We start from the raw sequence: 23,652 nt of genomic DNA on the forward strand, positions 1-23,652 counted from the left end.
AATGGCTTCGTACTTCAGTTCTTTTTCCAGCCATTGCACTGGTTGTGAGGATGATTACGTTGTTTAGAATTATGGGTGGTAGTCTAAGTGAGCCCCAATAGATCGAGTGGTTAGTGTCACTGGCACAGGGGTGTTCAAGGAGTTGGTGACTCTTCTCTCTCTGCCCTCACCTCCCTAAATGCCCACAACCCAAACAGAACCTTTTGACTGGCTGGAAGTACAGTAGGAACGTTAGTGTATTTCTCTCTCACCGTGCCAAGCTTAAAAATACATCTCCAGTTCTGAAGATGGCCAGGTAACTTTATTTTGATTTGTGTGTGTGTATTAATCTACGAGTGTAAGTGTGCCTGTGCATAAGTATGGGTCTCACATTAATGACATGCAGCTTGCCTTGGTGACTTTAGACCTTTTGACTCTGATTTGAAGATCTTAAGGTGGGAGAAGATAGAGTAACAACATATATTTGAAGCTAGAAGCCTCAGCAGCTTGTTTGGAGGCTTCTTTTTTTTTTTTGGTGGGTAGCCTTAATTTCCAGCCAAAAGTTCTGGATGGGTTTTGTCCAGCTAAAGAGAGACTTGCATATTGAGCACTAACTATTAATGGATGAAATCCAGCTACTCTCTTATAGATCTTCAGTGTGAAACAAGGCTTCCTGTAGGTTGCCAGCTAAGAATCGATCTTGGATCCAATTCCATGAGAGAAACTTTATTATTTTTAGAAGTAACATTCACCCTAGCACAGCATACGGTGATATGTAATACCAGCTGTTTATAAAAATCTGTTTTAATTAATTTCTAGAAAATTACATTGCCTTTCTTCCCCCTGATGCCTTCTGTCCAAACTGTGTGAAACTGCGTCAAAGTTCAGGATGTGGCCTTTGCAGAAGACTTAGAGGCAAATTGGGAAGGTGACCTTTAGAATATGAGGATCGCATGGTGTTTGGATGGCTGTCATTTCATAATAATCTTCCGAGAACAATATATCTGTGTTAGGATATTATTGAGTGGATATTGACTATTTCTGGATGCTGCTCTGGTTGTGCACAGGTGTCTTTGACCTTGTATTCAGAAACCCGCCATTCCTTTGGGGAGATCACACGCACACGGTTTCAGTGTTAGGCGGGCCATCAAGTGGACTGGGAACGGCAGAATGTGGTGGATGGGTAAAAAATGAAAGACACATGCTCTGGTTTATTGCTTTTTCTTGTTGTTTTAAGAACTTTGTGGTGGTTACATACCACCACTTGAGCTAGAGACTAGGCAAGGCCAAAGATGCACTGATTCAAGAAAGCAGTTACAGTAGTTCCCCCTTATCGCTGGTTTCAGTTACCTGCAGTCAACTGCAGTCTGAAAATATTGAATGGAAAATTCCAGAAATAATGCATAAATTTTAAATTGTGTGCCATTCTGAGTAGTGTGATGAAATCGTGCTTCATCCTGCCTGGGGTGTGAATCATCCCTTTGTCCAGCAGATCCACGCTCCATACACTGCCCACCCATTAGTCACTCAGTAGCCCTCATGGTTAACAGATCAACTGTCGTGGTGTTGCAGTACTTGTGTTCAAGTAACCCTTATTTTTCTTAATGACCCCACAGTACAAGAGTCATGATGTTGGCAATTCGGCTATGCCAAAGAGAAGCTGTAAAGTGCTTCCTTTATGTGAAAAGGTGAAAGTTCTCGACTTAATAAGGAAAGAATAAAAATCGTATGCTGAGGTTGCTAAGATCTATAGTAACTTTTATTACACTATATTGTTATAATAGTTCTATTTTACTATGAATTATTATTAGTCTCTTACTGTGCCTAATTTATAAATTAAACTATCACAGCTATGTGTGTATAGGAAAAAACATAGTATGTATGGGGTTCAGTACTATTTGCAGTTTCAGGCACCCACTGGGGGTCGTGGAAGTATCCCTCGAGGATAAGAGGGCACTACGTAATCTGGAAACCAGATATTTCCTTAGTTTATTGGATGATGATGATATACCCTGGGGGGCTTCCAAATCCCATTTGGCAGATGGGGGATAGGAGGTGGAGGTTGGTTCTGAGGTCCAGTCTCTGCCAGCTGTTTCAGGACAAGGCAGGGCTGGATGGATGAGAATTTCTTCAGTCATGGCCCCTTTTCCCCATAAAAGGATTAGGACCATCTAATTGTTTAGGAACTTGGGAATTCAGCATGTAGATCCAATCAGAATAATGGGAAGGAAAGGCAAGTAGCAGTTGATTGAATGTGTGATCTTTGATAGCTTAAAAAGAGTCCAGAGCCTGTGCATGCTGCAATTGCTTGATGGTCTAGTCTTAATTTGAGGTATGGCATAGAGATGGTGATTCTAAAAAGGGGTGGATAAGAGGAACAATTGAGCTGATCTCTTATTATTGAGCTGATCTTATTCTTGGAAACTGTTCTTTTAATAAAACAAGCCTGAAAAGGTGAAATGTACAAACTTAATACCTAATAATATACACATAGCAGACTCTTCACTGTTGTCACATTTCTTCTAAGTAGTTCTGTTTTGGCAGTACATTTTGTTTTTAAAAAATAAAACAGAAAAGTTAGTAATTTGTTTTTCAGAGAGCAAGATGGATGCTGTTCATTTCTAGTCCCCCTAGAATTCTCAATAAGCCTCTTCACACAATATTTATGATATTCCTAACATGAGTTATTTTTCTAGTCTTCAGCTCAGTTTTCTCATGTCTAAAATAAGAGTTTTGTACCACAAATTGATCTTGCAGGCCTTTTTGAGCTCTAATAGTTAGATTCTGGGTAAGAGACTGTGTTTCCAAATGGATAATCAATTTAATTAAGATCACACCTTACTTTCAATAGTTTATATCTCTTTACATCTGTAATCAATTCCCAGTTTTTTCCTGCTTCCATCCCCCTACCCCTTTTCCTGGATTTATTGAAAATGTATTCTGTAGTTAGATTGAATTGCTATAGAAAGGCTCTGAATGTCAGAAAGAACTTAGATTTTAGATAAACTATTTGTATTCCAGGGTTGGGCTGCAGTTTCATCAACTCCGTGAAAGCTGCCGATGGTGGATTTCTGTGCTGTGCCATCCCCTGCACGCTGTTGACCAGGTCCCTCTCAGGTTTCAGTGCAGTGATGATGACTATGTAAGGGACCCTGCGTGTGTAGAAGGTTGAAGAGAACCAGGAGTCTGTGCATAGAGACCTCTCAGAACTTTGGCCATAGCTTATTCCTTGTTTTCCCACAATGGCTTGTGTGACATTGGGGAGGCCATTATATCTGTCTTGGCCTTCATTTACCCATCAGTAAAATGAGAGGGTTATAGTAAATAAGCGTTAAAATACGTGACCTAAAAGTGACCTTGAGTGTTTCGGGTTACTAAAGTATCTTCTAAGTTATTAAAGAAATTGTACTACCTATAGTTTGAGTATAACACAAACTTATATTCTAATTTACCAAATATTGGTAATCCAAATATGGAGTAAAATAGATAGGTGGTTCCACATTGTGTATGTAAGATGGTATGTGGAGATATAGAAAAAAATATTAGAACTTAATATTTCTATATTTTTAAAACTTAATTTGTTTTTATATTTTGAATTAATACAGCAGGATGCATATAGTTTATAAGTAAAGATATTGAAGGCCTTCATGCTGAAATCTTTTACTGATTGAGGTTTGTACGCAGAGTTAGGAGACCACTGGAATAGATTATGTGTCTTTTTTGCCCAAAAGAATGTATTTCATTAGGACGTTCCAGTGTCTGATTGTTAAGCAACAGGATTTTCTACCTTTCCTTGGGAAAGATTATGGTGAAGAATAATTGGGTATGTCTAATTCAGCAAACCTTTGTGACTACTCTGTTTCTTGGGGTTTGTTGAGATGGAATAGATTTTAAGGATGCAGTTCTTGCCTTCATAGCATATAGTTAAAATAGAAATAACAGCTTAGGTGTTCTGACACCCTTCCCTGTTCACATCTTCATGTTCCCCTTGGCATGGGATATATTTGGTGAACCTTGGCCATTGTAACTGTTCATGCTGCTGTCTTTCTCCCTATTCTTTCCTGGGGTTTATTGTAATGTAAAACAAGCAAACAAGACTTCTGGCAGCTCTGTAAATGGAAAATACAAAGACTTAATTTAGTGTCCTAGTGAAAATGAAGCCCCACCTTGCTGGATGTTCACGTCATTTAGGCTGCACTGCAGTGCTGGTAAGTCAGTGCTTTGAAGGCACTAGAGTTAATTAAATGTTTTCACTACCACCGTAAGCATAGGGTCTTGGGTTCTGTGAGACCATAAAACATCCTTTATTCTATCCCTCTTTTCACTGACCTCTGCAAACATACTACACTTTTCTATACTTTTTTTGAAAATGAGCTTTTTTATTTCCCAGTGCAGACCTAGAGGAGACTTACTTTGGAAAGCAGAGGTTGGCTCATTGATGGCTTTAGGGCTGCTCTTTGCTTACATGCTTGTGTTTACACTTTTGAAATCAATCTAAGAAAGATCAATATTCTGTTTTAGTTTTGAAATTTATCTGATAATTCCTTTCTGGGCATATTAAATCTTAATTTTCTTAACAAAAACATTTCCTCTTAGATCTGAGCATCTTTTCAGCATTGTTTTTGGAAAGATTTTAGTAGAGCTTAAGGACTTTCTTAACCACATATACATTGGGCTTTTTAAGACAGTTTCCTTGTCTGTGTAGTGGAGACCACAATAGTACCCACCCCTCAGGGTTGTTGTGAAGATTACATTGGTTCATACTAGAGAAGCCCTGAGTGCAGTGGCTGCTCCACAGTGCTGTGCTGCAGTGGGGATGACGATGCTGCTATGAAGATTATGATAAATCTTCTAGGGTAGTTGAATTTTTATTTATGTCATTACTGATGTATTCCTTTTCTTTGTGGAAAAGCAGAAAACCCCAGAAAAGCACAAAGAAGAAAATTAAAATAATCCGTAATGCCACCATAGTTTCACTCTTTGTCTTCTCTGATGATGAAATAAAAGATGCTGGGGCCCACCCCATGGCTGAGTAGTTAAACCCCGGGCCACCAAAATGGAGCGCGTGAACTTCACTGGTTCAGATCCTGGGTGTGGACCTAGAACCACTCACCAACCATGCTGAGGTAGCATCCCACAGAGCAGAACTAGAAGGACCTACAACTAGAGTATACAACTGTGTAGTGGGGGGCTTTGGGGAGAAGAAAAAGAAGAAAAAACAAAAAAGATTGGCAACAGATGTTAGCTCAGGGCCAATCTTAAAAAAAAAAAAAGAAAGAAAAAATGTTGACCACGAGGAAGTAAAGATGTCTGTATTTTGCTCTTTGGCTTCTCTGATGATGAAATGAAAGATGTTGACATGAGAAAGTACAGATGTTTGTAAGTAAGGTGTTTCCAGCACTCCTGAAGTAGACCCCCTGTGCTACCTATGCCTAACACAGTACTGGGCTCATTCCCCCTCAGTAGAGACTTAGCTTCGTGTCTTGGTTCTGCTACCAACTTTGATGACTTGGGAAAATCATTTAAATGTTTCTAGGTGTTTTTTCTTTAAGGCTGAAAACTAAAGTTAGGCTGGCTTTGTCATTCTCTCTTTTCTTAACCTTTTAGTCAAGGTTTAACCTCTTAATCTCTAACCTCTTAACCAAGATAACTTGGTTGTTCTTTTATGTCATCACTGAAAGGAGCAGAGAAGATGACTGCAGAGTCATCTTTGGACGCCTCAGTTGGCTAACACATCATGAGCCCCATGTAAATGCTAAGCACTCTTCTAGCACTGGCTGTTGCAAAACCAAACAATACAGATGTGCTTTCTGCCTCCTGGAGCTTGCAGCAGGGTCCAGGATAGAGAAGGGTTGGCATCCTTTCACATCATGGTGGGATGAAAGCTTCTGTGGGGCAGCACAGGGTCTAATGTGAGTGTTTATTTGAGCATCTCTAATTAGGAAGAAGTAGAAAAAGAAAGGGCTGGTGAGATGAGCATCTGACTCTGAGTCAGGAGGCATGGGTTTGAACTCCTTCATCTTTAAGAGCTCAGTTTTATTTAGAATCATGTGCGTTCCTAAAACATATCCAGCACCTGCCTTCTAGGGGCTAGGGCTGGACAGTTCCTGCCTTCACAGAGCACCTAGTCAAGCTGAGAAGGCAGGTGCCTGCTGTGAAAGGGTACAGGGAACTCTGAGTGTACACAACAGGGGAACTGGCTGGTTTGCATTAGCTCCTTGGAATGTCTCTTGGTGTCAGCTGTGATGCCCACGGGAGTTCGAGAACAAGAGAGAAAAATGAGTGGTCCACTTAAGGCTTTCTGAGGATTTCTTGGTTGTTCTGGCCCCTAGTGGAGGAGTATTACTGAAAGCTTTGGAAGGATGAAAGTTGCTGTTTTCTCTAACTGCCATTTATCAACCAGGTAATGGCACCAGTAACCAGGTAAATAAAATGGCTAAACAGTATGTGGGCACATGGCTTGCCGAGGCATATTCAAGCACAGCAGCACTGAGGCTTTGCTTCCTTAGTGCAAAGTTTGGTTATTTTATCTGTTGTCTCTTTGCTGTTCTTTTCATAGAATATTTAAGTGGAGTCAGAACCTTGGGGTGGGGGATTGGGGGGGTGTGCCCACATATTCAGGTGCTTGCCTGTGGCATGTTAATGAAGGGGCTTTTAAACGATATTAGCTCTTTAAAAAGAGGTATCTAGCACAAGACAACCTTGGATTGAGAAGCTTAAACTACATTTTATCATTGTATTTCTAGATTCTAGCACAGAGCTTGCCACTGTGGTCAGCATGGAAATGTTAAAAAATAGATGGATGATATGTGTCATGGACAACCTGCCTAACCTGTCTAGAATTCCCAACATTTTATCCCACACCAAAACTCCTTCCATCTTTCCAAACAATATTGTATTTTCCTTGGAGCTAAACTACTTGTGTAGGAAAATGTTACAATGTATATCAGTATCCATCATTCCATTCTACATGTTGATCATAACTCTGAAAAATGACCTTCTTCACTACGGGAATCAGTACAGCTTCCTGTTAGCTCTTTTTATAATGTTAAAGGAAATTAGATGTTTTCTTTTGGTCCAGGAAGATTATTTTCCCATTGTGCTAGTTTACTAGCCATAGAGTTAACAACCCTTGCATCAAGTCAAATGTTTAACCTATACTGAAAAAGTTTAAAGTGGACACACTTACTTCATTTCTCTTGCATCCACTGAACTGGCGCTAGTTACCTCATGCTTGGCAAAGTCTTTAAAGCCAAAACCAAAATTAAGGCCAGCTGGCTCTGTTTTTTGTTGAAACAGTTACCTGTACTGCTTTTCCTGGGTGATTTTCTCTGTGGATTTAAATTCATAATAACTACTCTGGTGTATTGGACACTAGAGCAAAACGGAAGTCTTCAGTCACTTCATGTGAATGTGTTGTTACTGTTAGATTTCTTCCATTTTGTTTGCAGTAGAATACCTGCTCTAACCTGCTGATTGCCTGGAGGGGAAAAGGAATTCAAAAGATGAACTTGGTACATTTTGTATTTCTTGCTGAAATGGTCTCTTCTGTAGTAGGTGTGTCTCCTGAAAAGAGCTGAAGTTGTGTGGAGCTTGCAGTAAATTGTGGTGTTTCGATTTGATAGCTTTAGGGTATGAAAAGAAACACTTGGTGGTTAATTTAGCTTATGTTATATTTTAGCCCAACAGTTAAGACCGTAGCATACCATTAGCCACATATTTTATTAATGAAGATTACTACTTGAGAAAGCATTGCCGGTAAATGGAGAATGGTCAGGATATGGCCGTCAGATTCAGGCCCTAACAGATCATTGTCCAGTTCCCAGTCTTACATAAGAGTTGCTCTGGAACTCTCTTGAACTGCTGGGAGCCTCTTCTGAAGTCCCACAAGCCTCTGTATGTAGCTTCTGTGTAGTGCTTGTTGCACTGTTTATTATCTGTGCTCTTCACTCGGTTGTGAACTCCTAAAACCAGGAACTGTGTCGTAATGTCTCTGAAAGAACGAGTTCATATAAAAGACAGCATTCCACACAGGCCTTCATAAGGACAAAGGATTAGTGGAAATACTGTGATCTTTGGACACAGACGTATGGTTTGAGTTCTCTCTCCTTCCTTTACTAGCTATGCACCTTTCTGCAAGTGTCTTTTCTGAGCCTCAGCTTTCTTATCAGTTTAGGCTCAGAAGTTACTGTTGCTGTCTTCCAAACAACCTCAGTGGGTGTTTTGAGGGAGTCAGAGAATGTGATGAAGCACCTAGCACAGTACCTGTGGGTGCCCAGATGGTAGTTTATCTCATGTCATTAACACCAGTAAACTAGGTCAGATACTTAATTTCCATTCCTCCATGAAGTTTGCCTTTTGACCTTAAAACACTGATTTCATAGGACTGATGTTTTTCAAGGTATCCCAGAGAAGCCCTTACTATTTGCTTTTCCTAGCGCATTTTTCAACTCAGCGTAAAAGAAGTCATTGTGCTATTGGATGTTCATTTGTTTATTCATCCATTATACAAATATTGTATTGAGCGCTTGCTGCCTTTTAGGCCCAAGGCTGAGAGCTAGAGATATGAAAATGAACAAAAACACATTACTTCCCTGTCCTAATGGAGTCTCAGTAATAGTAGAGACAGACAAAAAAGTCAACAAGTAAGTGAAAACGTAGTCGTTTGTGAAAATTGCCATGCAGAAAACCAAATGAGGAGTGGAGAATCGTTGGAGTTGTTATTTATTTTAATTGTAATTAATTAGTGAAATTATAAAATGTACCTCATTAAAGCAAAAACATTTAAAAAATATATAGCCTCTGCCAGTTTATCTTATTTCCTGCTACCATTGAAGCATTCTGTGTTGTTTCTTAATTAAATGATAATAAAGGATTATTCTAAGCATTTTATACTCATTCTTTTACTAGTTATTATGTGAAGAGAATTTGGAGAGAGGTTACTTTTTTTCCCTTTCTTTTTTTAAAACCATATTAATCCAATTTGCTGACCCTTTATTTTTTTTTCCAAGAGCATTATTTCCAGTTACTATTAAAAGACTGGACAGGTTTATGGGACCCATTTTCTGTTTTGAACTAGAAAGCTTGCACTTCATAATATTAAAACCAACAACATTTGTATTTATTTAAAAGGACCTCTCTCACCTGGTTTTCTCCTCTGTGAACTAGGCCAACTATTGCCCACCTTGTAGGGCTACTGTGACCGCGAACCGAGACCATCTGTCAGATGTAGCAGCACCGTACTCAGGACCCGGCCCTCGGAGGGGCTGGCGCCTTTGCTGTGTTTCCCCATAAGACTTCTTACAATTTTCTCAGAGGCAAAGCCTTGGGACGTTCGAAAGGTTTACTTGAAATGTTTATGTACTGTGACTCTTTTATTTATTCATTTACTTACTGTGTCCTTGAAATGAAGACTTTATTATACAAATATTCAGATCACTTTTAACATATCATTTAGGTCTAATAGAATATCTTTGTCTTTCAGCATGTTGCCTGATGTAGCGTAATAGTTAACAGCATAGGATTTTAACTTTTTAAATTGAATTCCAGGGAAGAATGTAAATATAGAACAACCTGCCTTTAGAGATTGCCTAAGTTATGCATAAATTCTAAGTAAAATATCAGAATTAATTTGAGATATAGAATTATATAATCCTTTTGATTATAACAAAACAAAACTTCTGTTTGTCTTTTACCTGGATGAGTTCATTTTTAGTAATTATTATTAAGCTTTTATAATAGAGCCTTTTAGAGATAGATGCTGGTTATTTTATCAGTTTTCTCATATTACAGACTGTGCTTGAGTTGAATATTACATTTTAGCTTTCCAGCACGCAGTAGTGTTTCTAAGCAAATAGCTTTTCCAGGCCCTCTGAAGTTAAGCTCAGTCACCATCTCCCCACTGCTGCTGGGGTGAATGCTGCCCATGGGAGCAGATGAGAGGAAAGACGTGTCAATGAGATCAATCCATAGACAGTTTGAATTCAGATTCTTATTTTCTAGTGATCTGAAATTAACAGGGCACACACTGCTTCTCTAAATTGAGTTGTGAAAGAAATTTATTTTAAGAAAGGATGGAATATGCACTAATCACTAATGTGTTTTTTGTTTCTCCAATGTGCAAAACGCTATGTTAGATGTGGGGAAAGACTAAAATGAGTTATAGCTAACGTTCAGCAAGTTCTCACTGTGCGCCAGATACTATGCTCAATGCTTTATGTGGGTGATTTTGTTTAGTACGTACAACAGCTCTGTGAAAGAACTCTTGTTAGTTACACACACACACACACACACACACAGACACAGACACAGACACAGACACTTTAATGTTTGAGGAAATTGCTGCTTTAGGAAGATGCAAGTGGTGGAGCTGGGATTCAGACCACAGAGCTGGTGTTCTTAACTCCCGTAGTTAACGTCCAAAGTCTCACCTTCCTCATCTGTAGAATGAGGGATAACAAACTAGCATGTTGTAAGGTTAAATTCAGTTATGCTGAAAAACACTTAGTACCATATAGTATATGCTTAATGGTTAGTAGCTATTATGGCTACCATTGGGAAGGCATTGTAAAGATTAAAATAAGTAATGTATATAAAGCACTTAGCACACAGTATGGCACGTAAGGACTCAAAGAGGCATCCTTTAAACTGGACCTTGAAAATTAACAGGGTTTTTGTTTTTGTGTGTGTGTGTTTTGGTGAGGAAGGTTTGCTCTGAGCTAACATTGGTTGCTAATCTTTTTTTTTTTCTTTTGTGCTTGAGGGAAGATCAGCTTTGAGCTAACGTCTGTGCCAGTCTTTCTCCACTTTGTATGTGGGATGCCTTCACAGCATAGCTGAGGTGTGGACTATGTCCACGCCCGGGATCTGAACCCGTGAACCTGGGCTGTGAACCTGGGCCGCCGAAGTGGAGCACGCTAAACTTTAACCACTCGGCCACGGGGCTGGCCCCTTGACAGGGTTTTTATATTTGGAGATCAGTGCTTAGGGGAAAGAGAGTGGTCAAGATCAGGGGAATACATGTACAAAGGTATTGGGATGGGATTGAGGGCTGTTAAAAAGTCAGCTTGGGCTACCTTAAGGTAACCAGGAAGAGTAGGAAGCTGGATGGCAAAGGTAATTTGGGGCCAAATCATTAAAGATGAATGCCAGGCAAAGAAGTTTGGCTTTATACTTTTTTTGGAAAGTGAGTATGCTGATTTAACTTGCTAAAAAAATATGCAGTATTTATTTCTTAGCATTGGTAAAGTAATTAGACACTTGAGAAGGAGAGTTCCCTTGGGAGATTTTCTTGTTGCCATTATTATTTAACACATTCATTTTCCCAAATGTACTGAGAGAGTACCTGGATTGAATCAAAGCTGCTCGGAAAATCAGCCGTTGGCTGCTTTTAAGTAACTTCTTAGGATTCTAAGTTATTGTGTTGAAAGATCTCACATATTGTCTCAAGTCTGTCTGTTGGTATACCTGAAATGTTCAAGAGTTTCCTATGGTAGTTTGGTTCATTCAGGTTGAAATGATGAAAACAACTCCTAGAAAGAGCTGACAACATAAGGTTACAAAAGAGAACCCAGAAGCAAAGTACTACGGACTGTCCATCACGTCATCAGTCAGCTTTTCTTCAAATTATTAGGATGAAGTCTAGATACAAAAAGCACTATTTCATCAAGGATTTTATCTTACTCTAAGTATAGTTGTGTTTCCTGTGTGATGTTGTGTGTGTGAGTGTGTGTGTATAAAAATAAATCTGTCAGTGTGGGCTTTCATGCGTTTTTCTCTTCACTCAAGCATTCATCATAAAGTTCTACAGTACACATTTTTAAAGGCAGAATTACAACCATTTTTGAATTTAATAACTCACAAATACTGCATTCTGATTTGGTCAGAAGGTCTCTGCAGTAAGATTTAAATGAAAAAATAATGAATAATGGTATGATAAAGGTAACTCTAAAAATTACCAAATGTATAATATTTAAAAGGGCACTTGGGAATGCTATAAAACTTACTTTTTTTTTTGCTTCAAGTGAAAAATAAATTAGTTTGCTATGTGCCTAACTTACACAACTGAGTTTACTTCATTGGACTTAGCTTAAATGAGGCAATACAGTTTTTTTCACTAAAAACATATATAAGGCATCATTTGAAGCATGAGTAAAATAATGAATGTTTTTAGTTATTTTGAATAAAAAATTTATAGTATTCTTTTATTCAGAGAAATTTACGTACTTTCTCTGCTGTGCCTAAATTTTGAACAGATAAACATTTCAAACCAATTTATTATACATCAGTTGTAACAGAGAAATGAGGAAGAAAAATCACAGTTAACAGTTTTGACAGGTTTGTACCAAAATGACATTTAATATATCCAGATGTTCTACCCAGGAAAAATGTAGAATGACTCATACTGTATTTAATCTAAAATAAAGGCTTTCATATCCACCAGTTTTTATTTAATGCCCCACTCATTTCTAATATACTGACAATGACATCTTCCCTGGAGAGAGTAAAGTTGACTTCATACCAGTTCTGATTAGAATTCTAACTAAAAACAACAGTTGAGATGATGTAATTTTCATTCAGGTTCTCAACTTGGTTATGGAATAAAATATTGCATGTGTGTATTGATATAAAATAAGTAAAATGTGGTTACTGCCAGGACTTTACTTAAACTAGAAATAAATGACATCCTTGTAACAATTTGAAGTACACAAAAGAACGTGAAATCTGGTCTGTGTGTTCCTCAAACCTTAATAATCATGTTAGTCTTAGAGATTGGTTGAAAAGTATTTGAGGTGAGATCCACTTGATGATTTCATGGTTAACTAACTGAAGCATATTTTTGTAAAATCTTAGGTGAATGGTAATGTAAAGGATAGAACAGACCTTATTGCATTATAGAATCTGACCCTATTTGGAATATGAGATTGCTCATGGTAGTTCTTTGTTTTAGAGCATCTTGAGCCTTTCCTCTCTGCAGTGTGTTTCTTGTTCTGTGAATACAGGGTTTCCTCCCCTTCCCTGGTCACCCTGATGTCCTAATTATAGAACCGTAAGAATTTTCCCAAACCTGAATTCTGATGCTCTATCACTGACCCCAGGCCTTTTCTCTGATTCTCCTCTTTTCCCCTATTTGTGTGTGTGATATACATAGGTAGACAGATAGATAGAATGAGCATATATTCCGTTTCTTGATTTTGCTTCCTGATTCTTTTTTTTCCTTTTTTACTGTTCTTAATTACTATGATATAATTATTTTTAATATGTGGCAGGATAAGCCCCTTCAGCTTTTGCTTTATTTTCTTCCAAAAAATGTCTTAGCTATTTTCTTTTCTTTTTTTTTTTAAAGATTTTTAAATTTTTTTCCTTTTTTCTCCCCAAAGCCACCCAGTACATAGTTGTATATTCTTCGTTGTGGGTCCTTCTAGTTGTGGCATGTGGGACGCTGCCTCAGCGTGGTTTGATGAGCAGTGCATGTCTGCGCCCAGGATTCAAACCAACGAAACACTGGGCCACCTCAGCAGAGCGCCTGAACTTAACCACTTGACCAGCCCCCGCTATTTTCTTTTTTTCCTCTATATATGTTTTTAGAATTAGTTTGTCAAGCTCCCTACATTTCCTAATGGGATTTTATAAGAAATGCACTGATGTTATAAATTAATTTTAAGAATCTTGTGCAATATCTGTTAGGTTAATTCCTAGATATGTTGTTTTTGTTGCTGTCATAATTAGTAACTTGCTTTCCTATTTTGAAGTTGATTGTTACAATACAGAGGAACGTTCTTGATTTTGTGTATATTGGCTTTTTACCTGACAAGTTTGGAGAACTCTCCCTTAGTTCTCCATTATCTTGTTATGCCTTTTTGTTTTACTTTTAGTGGTCTGTAGGTGAATTCTTTTGGCTTTTGTCTCTCTTAAAAATCCTTATTTCACAAGGTATTTTTGTTGGGTAAAGATGGTTAACGATTTTTCTTTTTGGCATTTTCATGAGGTCATTTTCATAATTTGCAGTATTTTTGCATATTTAATATTGATATTACTTGTTTTAAATTCTTAATCTCTCTGTTCCCTCACTTGTTATTTCAGTAGTTATTTTCCCTCTATTTCTATTCCGTCTTTAAACTCCCTGGATTTTGCTTTTTCTGTTGTGTGAGGGAAGGGTCTTTGCCGTTTCTTTGTCCTCTCTCTCTTCACTCTTGCCTGAGGCTGTTCTAAATTATTAGTCCTTAAAAAACAGCACTTTGTGGTTTATTAATCAGCTCTACTTTTTTTTTTGTTTTTTGGTCTTCTTCCAATTCATTGATTTCTGCCCATATGTGTATTCCCTGCCTTCTCATTTCTGCCTTTATTTTCTTGGTTTTTGTCCTTGACGAATTCAGTTATTGGTTTCTTTTAAAATCTTTATTATTTTCTAGTAAAGGTATTTAAAGCTCAGAATTTCCCACTATTGCGGTTTTAGGTGCATCCCATAAATTTGGCATGAGTTCTTCTGTTGTCATAATGCTTTAAGGATTTTTAGTTCCCCTTATTATTTCTTCTGGATATGATACATTATTTTTCATTGTTATTTTTACATATATTATATTCCAGGCATGTGGGCTATCTTCTAGTTATGCTTTTATTATTTGTTTCTACTTTGTTATACTGAGGTAAGAATATAATTTGATGAACTTTTTGGTAATTTTTTGAGGAATCCATTGTGGCCTATGAAATGATCAGGGTCTGCGAATATTCCATGATTGCTTGAGAAGAACAGACAATCTGTGTTTCTAAAGTTCTGTGTGTTACTATTAATTAATATATTTATATTTTCTCTATCATTTTTGAGAGGGGTGTCTTAAATTATATGAAATATAGTGTTAATCATTTATTTAAATCTTCTACCAGTTTCAATGGGCAGTATCTTACATTAGCTGACAAAAATAGTTCATTTATCTGTTTATCCCATTATATCTGTCGCTTGTGTACTTGTGTATTTTGTGGTCACATTTTTAGGTACATAACACTTCTGTGATTGTTGTATTTTTGTTCTGCATCATTCCTTTTATATGTAAGCAAATACTTTCTTTGCCCATTATGATGTTTTAGCTTTAAATTCTATGCTGTCTGATAGTAAAATTGCTACACTGGCTTTCTTCCATTTTATGCTTCTCTGACACATATTTTCCATACCTTTAATGTTGACTGAGTCATGATTTTTAAAAAAATCTGACCTGAGTCTGTCTTTTGGTATTGAATCTCATCCATTTACTTTATTGTAATTACTATTCTATCAGGCTGTTTTTGCCATCTTATTTTGTTTTCTCTTTCCCATGCCTGTTTGCTTTCTTGCATTGCTTTTCTTTTCTATCTTCCAATAGAAACTTTCAACTGGACGTCTTATCCACCCCGCAAGTTCTTGGAAATTCTTGACTGTTATTTTTTCAGCTCTTTTCTCTCCTCTGTTTACTTTTCTGTGTTCTTCTGAGACTCCTCATACTTCTATTTCTATCCTCCAAATCTCTTACCTTGTATCTCGTTCTTTCTCCTTTCTAGATGCCGTCTAGAGAGTTCCTCGACCTGATTTTCTTGGATACTGTTTAGATTGTTTGGGCTGTTGACTTCCATTCATAGGGCTTGTGTTCCTCAGCTGCCTTAAAATGTCCTCTGGACTCGTTTTCAGTTTCCCTGGAATTATCACCGCCTTGGTAATGATGTCTACCTGAGACTAGAAAACTTCGATGGAAAAAAAGGGAGCAAAATAGAAGAAATCATAATTACAGTCCAGTGCACAGAGATGTAGAAAATCTGCACAAGATGTTAGCCTACAGAATCCAATGGTGTTAAAAATGGTAAAAATAAGAATATATTCTGACCGTATAGAGTCTCAGGGTGTGTTGCTATGTAGTGTTTTCTTATTAAATTTTTAACTGATGGCTTAGATTGAGAACTACTTAGCCTTTAACTGGGAAATTAAGACCTTCTCTGAAGTAAGAGTTGTGTGCCTCTATGGGAAAACTTGTTCAGAGTTAGGTCGGTCCAATAGGAAAAAAAAAAAAAGGAAGAAAGAGCATTCTCAAGAGTTAGTTCTTCCTGTGTATTAACCTCTATGTTAGGCAGTGTCCCACAGTGTTCTCATTTAATTCCAGCAGAAATCCTCTGAGGAATAAGTAGCTACCATTCCCCTTTTACAAATAAGCCTAGAGAGAAAAATGGACTGAAGGTGGTGAACAGGAAAGGTGAGTATATTGTCTGAAGGAGAGTCACTAGCTTTAGATACCCTGGGATGACACAATCGTGAAAAGGAGGAGCATGAAAAAAGTCATAGTGCTTGAGAGTATGCCTTCTGTTCATATGTATAGTGATGTGTGGGATGGGGTAAAGAAAGACCAATGTGTTGAAATGATTTGTTCCTCAGAGGAACTTAACTTTTTGAGGGAAGCCTGAAGGGAGAAAGCAGTTCAGTTGGTGGGCAGTTGAACTGGGCTGGTCTATAAAAGAAGAGGACAGATATTTCCTTGGAGAATGTTCATGGGCACCTTCACAAGAGGCTGACCTGGAGGATGATAACCTAGCTTCAAGTAGGTCAAAAACATCAAATTTATAACAAAGAAAAGGACGAGAAAGATTTTTTTTAACGCTGAGAAAAGTAGTTGTGTAATGTATTTACATAGCCAGGCTGCTGTCATTATTCATTCTGCATTCTAAGCTTTGACTTTTCCTTGACTCTAATTAGCAAGGAGCTGCTAGAAGGCGTCCAGCAAGGAGAGAGCCGGCTGGCTGCGGCAGGGCAAGAAATGGAGAGTCAAATGAGAATCCTCCCAGGGAGAGGGAGAAAACCAGGCTGGAAAATTAATACTTCCATGGCTGCTCCCTCTGCCGCCCTCTGACCCCTACTGCCCTGCTAAAGAATTAATCATCCTTTCTCTGTGACTTTATCGTATATCATTCATAATCTCTCTTTAGCATGGTGATTAGAACTTAGTTCTCTTATGTGGTTCTGTTCTGTTTTCCCTAAATAACCGCACTCTGAGAGAGAAGGGGGACTGTTGTGTTTTTTCCTGTGTGTTCCTTGTTATCCATATGAATGGATAAGCAGTAATTGAAAAAGTAGCAGTAGATACAAACCTTGCTTTTTTGCTAGGCAGTGGAGGCTTTTGATTTATTTATAGGAGAGCTCTGTCCCTGAGCTAGAATACCTTGCTGTAACGCTAGTCCAAAAGTGTAGATGAAGGCTCAGAATGAATAGAATTTTTTTTTTTGCGAGGAAGATTGGCCCTGAGCTAACATCTGTTCCCAATCTTCTTCTTTTTGCTTAATGAAGATTGTCCCTGAGCTAACGTCCTCCCCTATTTTCTATGTGGGACGCAGTGTGGCTTGATGAGCGGTTGTGTAGGTCTGTACCCGGGATCCGAACCTGTGAACCCTGGGCCCCTGAAAGTGGAGTGTGTGAACTTAACCACTATACCCCCGAAAGGATAGAATTTAATGATGAAAGTAATGTGCATTATGTCTAGGAATCTCATAAGAGAAAATAAGAAGAGATTTAAAAGAAAAATTTATGAAAATAAAGTTGTAGGTAAAAATGAGTTTAATCAGCACTGACTGTATTAACCAGTAGCTCGTGTGAACAAGAAATAGTATGCTAAGGGTGTGAGAACACATTGTGTTGTGACAAAAGTATAATACCCTATTGTAAGGGTGTTTTAAGAGTATAATAAGTAGAGAAGATGAGGTAATAGTACAAAAAGAAAAATAAGCAGCTGTGGCAACGTGGACATTTTCTGTCTAAATTGTTACCTTTAATGACAAAGACAGGCCGCTCTGGGAGGATGTGAGAGGAGCCCTACGGTGAGATTAAATGGGTCGGGAAGAAGCCGTGGTTCAGTGTTCTGCAGATGTTCAGAGATCAAACAGGTTTTTGCCATTCTGTGAAGAACCCCTCAGCAGAGGGAGGTGGTGAAGAGAGGAACTGAAGCGGCAGGCATTTTCCTTTCTCTCTGGAAATGCCTCGGACACCGAGGAGGCTTTAAGCCAGGGTCCGTGAGTGGAAAGCTGCAAAGGAAAAAGAAAAGTCACTGTTCAACAGGTCAGACGACTGTAATGTATTATAAAGCAAGTACCTGGATGGTGTTCGTTGTCCTGTCTTTCTGAATTTGCGTAGTTCTCCCTTTCTCAGATAGCTACAGAAAGATGACAGCAAGGAGCACACACACAGGCTTTCTTCGTCTGCCTCCAGCTCCATCTGCAAGAGGGAAATTGTGTGTTTTACTGCGTTGTCTTGCTCTGCCTCCCTGATCGTGCAGCTTGGGAGGTGGTGATATGAACTGAGTCCATTCTAATAAAACACTTGACAGCGTGATTTCGTATTTCACGGTGCTTTATATGATAGCTTGATTTACATACCTTGTAAGTTGAGTCTGAATAGTCACTTTTCAAAAGTGATTTAAGAAGTTTGTTTTATATTGTACCTTAATTACCTAAAACCATGAAACAAAAAACCCCAAAGTAGTATTTATGTAAACATATCACTTAAAAATTAAATGTTTTGAAGTGGTGATTGAAGCACTTTATTTTTCACATTGGCCGACGTAGTTGCTGTCTCATACTCTGGACCTACCTCCTCTGACCTTCCAGCCTCATGCACAGTTTTTGAGCACGTTGAACGGATCCAGTCTGTGGGGTCTGAACCTGATGATGTCTGAGGGTCGCTGTGATGCGGGATCGGTGAGCCAAGGAGTCGAAAGAAAGATTTCTTAGACTCTCAAGATCTGGCAGTAGTGCTCTTTTATTTAGAGAATAGTGTGGAATAGCATGGGGACAGGACCCATGGGCAGGCAGAGCTTCTGCTGCTGCCGCTTCTGCTGCCCCCGCTGGCATGGGGACAGGGCCCATGGGCAGGCAGAGCAGCTGCTGCTGCCCCCGCTGGCATGGGGACAGGACCTATGGGCAGGCAGAGCTGGTGCGTGGGGACAGGACCCACAGGCAGTCAGAGCTCCTGCTGCTGCCCCCGCTGGCATGGGGACAGGTCCCGTGGGCAGGTAGAGCTGGTGTGTGGGGACAAGACCCACAGGCAGTCAGAGCTCCTGCTGCTGCCGCTTCTGCTGCCCCCGCTGGCATGGGGACAGGGCCCATGGGCAGTCAGAGCTCCTGCTGCTGCCCTGAGTTGAGGGTTAGGGCTAATTTTATAAGGCATGGGTACGTGACTTATTTTTACTGGAAAAAAAGAAAAGATGATGTAAAAAGTCATTAAATGATTTCAGTGCAGATGGGGTCTGGTTATTGTGCGGTCATATAACTTTAGATACGAATCTGGCCATATAGATCGGCATGCAGGTGAGGATGCCCTGGGCTTCTCTCCCTGGGGCAGTCCTAATTCATACCATAAAAAAAGTCCACTGGGTCATATAGTTTGGCATGTAGGCCAGGTCACCTTGAGCTTCTCTAGCTGGGGCAGCCTTAATCCACATCAGCTGTACCATCCCTGAGCCTTGCCTTCAGCCAGAACATCCTCCCTATGTCAGTCCCAGGCTACGGTGTTCCAGGAAGCAGGTGGGGAGCAGGGTCCAGGCTGCTTTGCACAAAGATCTGCGTTTCTTGACCTGAAGAAAAGTACTGGTAAAAGTCCCCAGCCCGGCACATTGTAAGTCAGGAGTAGATTTGAGGTTGGCTCGTCTCTTAAGTTCTGTTTTAGTGCCCTGAAATCCTTTTTGGAATGAAGTGTGGGTGTGTATTAATAAGCTCTTTCCTCTGTCATCTATATGTGCTGGTTTCTAGTAATATGCTTTTATTCAGAAACAGTTTTGGTTTAGGTGCCACATAAAAAAACAATGCATGCTCTGACCGGGGCTAAAAGTATCCCTATTCAACATGTAAAACTTGGAATTGGTTTGGAGTATCTTCAGATAACCAGTTGGTTATAGTTTCAGCCTAATTTCGGAAGCAGTAAAATACTACAGCAATACTTTAAACTTTCAGCAGTGGCTTTGAGTGACTTTAGCCTTAATTTTATGGGCAAATGGACTCAGTACAAGGAAATGAATTCTAATGATGCTAATTTTATGCTGATTTGTTCCTTACTTGAAGTAAGCTTATACCGTAATTTCAGGGGAGAAAATGAATTAGAGAAAATTTGTGACCAGATTCTAGCTTCAGATAAAAAAGTTGAAAATGCCTCAAAGATAGCTTTAAAACTCCTGTTCTTTGGATAAATAGTTCTTGTGTTCCACCCAGAAGCTTTAGTCACATGACTTTTATGGTCATTAACCCAGTTTGCTTTTAAGAAATGTTGATACCTGCTGGTCATACATTGCCAACCAATCTCAAAGTTGCTGGAGTTTTTCTTTGTTTGGAAATAGACTACGTGGTAAAAACTCAACCTGATGATATTTAAAAGAGAAAATTTGAGGACTTCAAATGAAAAAGTGGCCTGAGGGGTTGGGGGAGGAATGGAGGGAAGAATGCAAAGCCATTCTTTCTTTTCCTCCGACAGCTTTTTAAGCTAAGTGGTTAGGTGGTGACTTCACTGAGAAGCGAGGTTTCATTTTTTGGAGTGAAAGAGCTAGACTAGTTTAGAAGTCAGTCTGTAGATTGGTTTTCTGAAAATGATTTATTTATTTGCTACTTAGACTAAATTTCTTTATTTCCTACGTAAGTGGTGTTGATGGATCTGTACATGATGTTATCTCATTAATTATTTCTGTTGGAATGTTTTTAATTTTAATTATTTTGGTGGACAGGTTTGCACTAAGAAAGTTACCCATGGATGGATATATTGGAGGAAATTTTAATATTCTTACTATGTAATATTTTTCAGAGGATAACTAACTGACTAATATATATAAAAATCAGTAGACTAGCTGACTTTATAAAATAACCAGTTTTTTGAGAGTTGAGTTTTTTGACTGAGTTCAGATATTGAGAATTCTGTAATTTAGGAAAAATAATCCCATGCCATTGCTTTGTAGATTGCAAGTAATGTGGATAGCCTTGCCCAGGGTACATAGGTGAAAAATTGTCTGTTGTATTTGCAATATCACAAGTACTCAATAATAAATAATAGATTGTTAAAGTAGATACCTATGATTGGTATCTTTTAACTTAATTCTGTTCATTCTCTTAGGCATGCGATGATGAAATAACTGCTAGTGATAGCTGTTTAAATTACATTCAAGTCTCTTGAGGAACATGTTTGAACATCTTTTATGCTTATAAAAAAGGCTTTTCAATGGATATTCTCTTGTTTGCTGAAAAAATATATATGATTACCTGACAAATAATACACAATTTAGGTTAGGAAAATAAAGTAAAAAAGGTGGAATAGCTTATCTTTTTTAAAAAACTATAGTGAGGATTGAATACTGATTTCATTTGATGACTTTCAGAAGAAAATCATTGGATGGTTCAATTGTTTGAAGCATAGATTAACAAAAGTACTCTCTGTTGCTATAGACTTATAAAAATTCTTAAATTATAAACAAAATGTGACTGTTCCTAGGGAATGGTTATGAAATACTGATTATCATCCACCTCAAAGAGGAGTATGATCTAATAAATTTATGCACACTGAATTAGTATTTTAGTTTCACCTTTTTGAAGTGCCTCCTAGTTGCCAGGCACTTTACATTGAGAATCAGTGTATTAGTGATGAATAACACATAATCTTGCCTTCTGGGTGCTTCTTGTCTAGTAGGAGAAAGAGATGTACGAACAGGCCATTTTAATATACCATAGAAAACACTGTGGTAAAAACATGTACACATGACCAGCTGTAAGATTTAGGGCGGGAGAGCAGAGAAGTTTAGGGGCAGGTGATCCTCTAGGTCTCCCTACTCTACACCATGTAGAGGTGAGATCTCCAGTCTGGGCAGTAGGTGGTCGTACAGCCAACGTGGGAGGCTGTTGTGGTTGACTGGGTTTTGATGGCAGCTCCTCTAATTCGTTGTGTCTTTAGGCAAGTTACTTATCTTGTCTATGAATTAGGGACAGAAGTAAAAATACTTGCCTCATCAGGCTGTTAGGACCAGGAGGGATGATATGCCTGAATGAGCTTTGTAGAGGGGAAGCAGCATATCCATGCTAATTGTTAACATTCCTGGCACTCACGTTGTGACTCTGAGCTGGTTACTTAACCCCTCTATGCTCTGGGTTTATTGTGTGGAAAAGGGGGACAAAAATGGTTTCTCTGATGTAGGGTAATTGTAAGAATTAAATGAGTTAAAATATGTAAAGCCTTCAAAGCAGTGTCCAGCACATAGTAAATGTTGGCTATTATTTTAGTTATTATTCTTGCAGCAGAAGAGGTTGACCCTACCTCTCTGTGATTTTGGTGGAAGATTTTTAACATGTTCATTTTAAAGTGCTCTGAACATTACGATTCCATGTAGTTTTAATGAGAATGAACTTTGTATGTTGTTGGACCCCTGTTATGGATGAGCATGTAGAATAGGATTAACTGATTAACTCCAGGTAGGAGCATCAGAGGTGAGCAGCTGCTCTGTAGTAGCTCACACTTAGGGCTGAATTGTTTTAAATGCCTCTTTCTGGTATTCAGATCATATATTTCTGCTCTGGCTGCAGAAAGTAAGTTGGTTTAATGAACAGTGATTAAGATGCTGCCCTTTTGACAGTCATTAATAAATCATTAATTAAAAACCTCAGCCTGGAGTGTCTACTGCTGTACCTTCAGATGGGTGACCGTTTATAAAACACTCCTTTTCTTGTGAGGTCTACAAAGTATTGGTGTCACTTTCCTCCAGGTACTTCTGCCTTTCCCAGGAAAAAGTAAAATCCAAATCTCTTTTGTTTAGACAGCTACAGCAAGCTCAGTAGCTGTTTCTGCTATCTTGTCTTTTTTTAGTATCGAATTATAATGCTTCCTCTTTGATTTCTTCTAGTGACGTTTTAATTCCCCTCCCCCTCAGGATGTCTAACAAAAAGCTTCATTTCATCTGAATTTCACTGGATCATCACATTGGATGTGTGAAAGACAATGGGTTTATAATAACAATAAAAAACAGTAACAAATAATATTACTTATTAAATGTTCACTGTATATACCAGCCACAGTGCTGCACATTTTGATACATAATCTCACGTTAATCACTTAAGAACATTGTGAAATATCCTCGTAGCAATTTTTTACTTAAACGGTGGCTTGAAGCTGCATTTGCATTGTAAGAGCTCTGTAGTGTGTTCATTGGGACCTGTTGGAAATTATGGGGAAGGGGTGCCCCTGAAGTCCTCTAAGCCATCCGTAGAGATCCCCACCCCTTGCCCTACTAAGGTACCAGAAAATTGACCATGACAAATGAATCCTTTGGATTAAGTCTTCCCATTTTTGGGAGCTCCTGTTTAAAATGCAAATGTTCCTGGAGTGTAACTGATTGAATAGGAACTCAGTTATGATCTCCTCCTCCTAGCAAGAATGGAGCTGAGTGAAGGCTCAAGTGACTTTTAAATGGGAGAAGGAAGAAAGGTAATGGAAATTTTCCTGCTAGCGGTACTTCCTAGGGAATTAACTGGAGGTAGAACTGGGGACCCAGGGAGGGAGTACAGGGTGGGAAGGAAGAATGGAAAAGGGGCATGAGGGTGAGCTAAGTGATCCCTAGGGCTCCTCCCTGTGTTTACATCGGGATCTCACATAATAAAGAAAGATCCTGTTTGGCTCTGAGCCCTCAGACAATGCTTTGGTTCTCT

General features: G+C 38.7%; 1 protein-coding gene across 6 annotated transcripts in view; it reads left to right on the forward strand.

Moving 5' to 3' along the window:
* Positions 1-23,652, forward strand: part of SH3GL2 (SH3 domain containing GRB2 like 2, endophilin A1) — a 196,677-nt gene that overhangs the window by 47,890 nt on the left and 125,135 nt on the right. Inside the window, exon 1 of one of the 6 annotated variants that reach the window (XM_070248237.1) lies at positions 252-295. The exons of 4 other annotated variants lie outside the window; for them this stretch is intronic. The gene's annotated coding sequence lies outside the window, so the exon portion shown is untranslated. Of the gene's footprint in view, positions 1-251; positions 296-16,380; positions 16,536-23,652 lie in introns of those variants that run through there. One more of the 6 variants, XM_070248239.1, reaches the window with a different exon arrangement.

The sequence above is a fragment of the Equus caballus genome, chromosome 23 (genome assembly GCF_041296265.1).
Source record: "Equus caballus isolate H_3958 breed thoroughbred chromosome 23, TB-T2T, whole genome shotgun sequence".
Taxonomy (NCBI): Eukaryota; Metazoa; Chordata; class Mammalia; order Perissodactyla; family Equidae; genus Equus; species Equus caballus.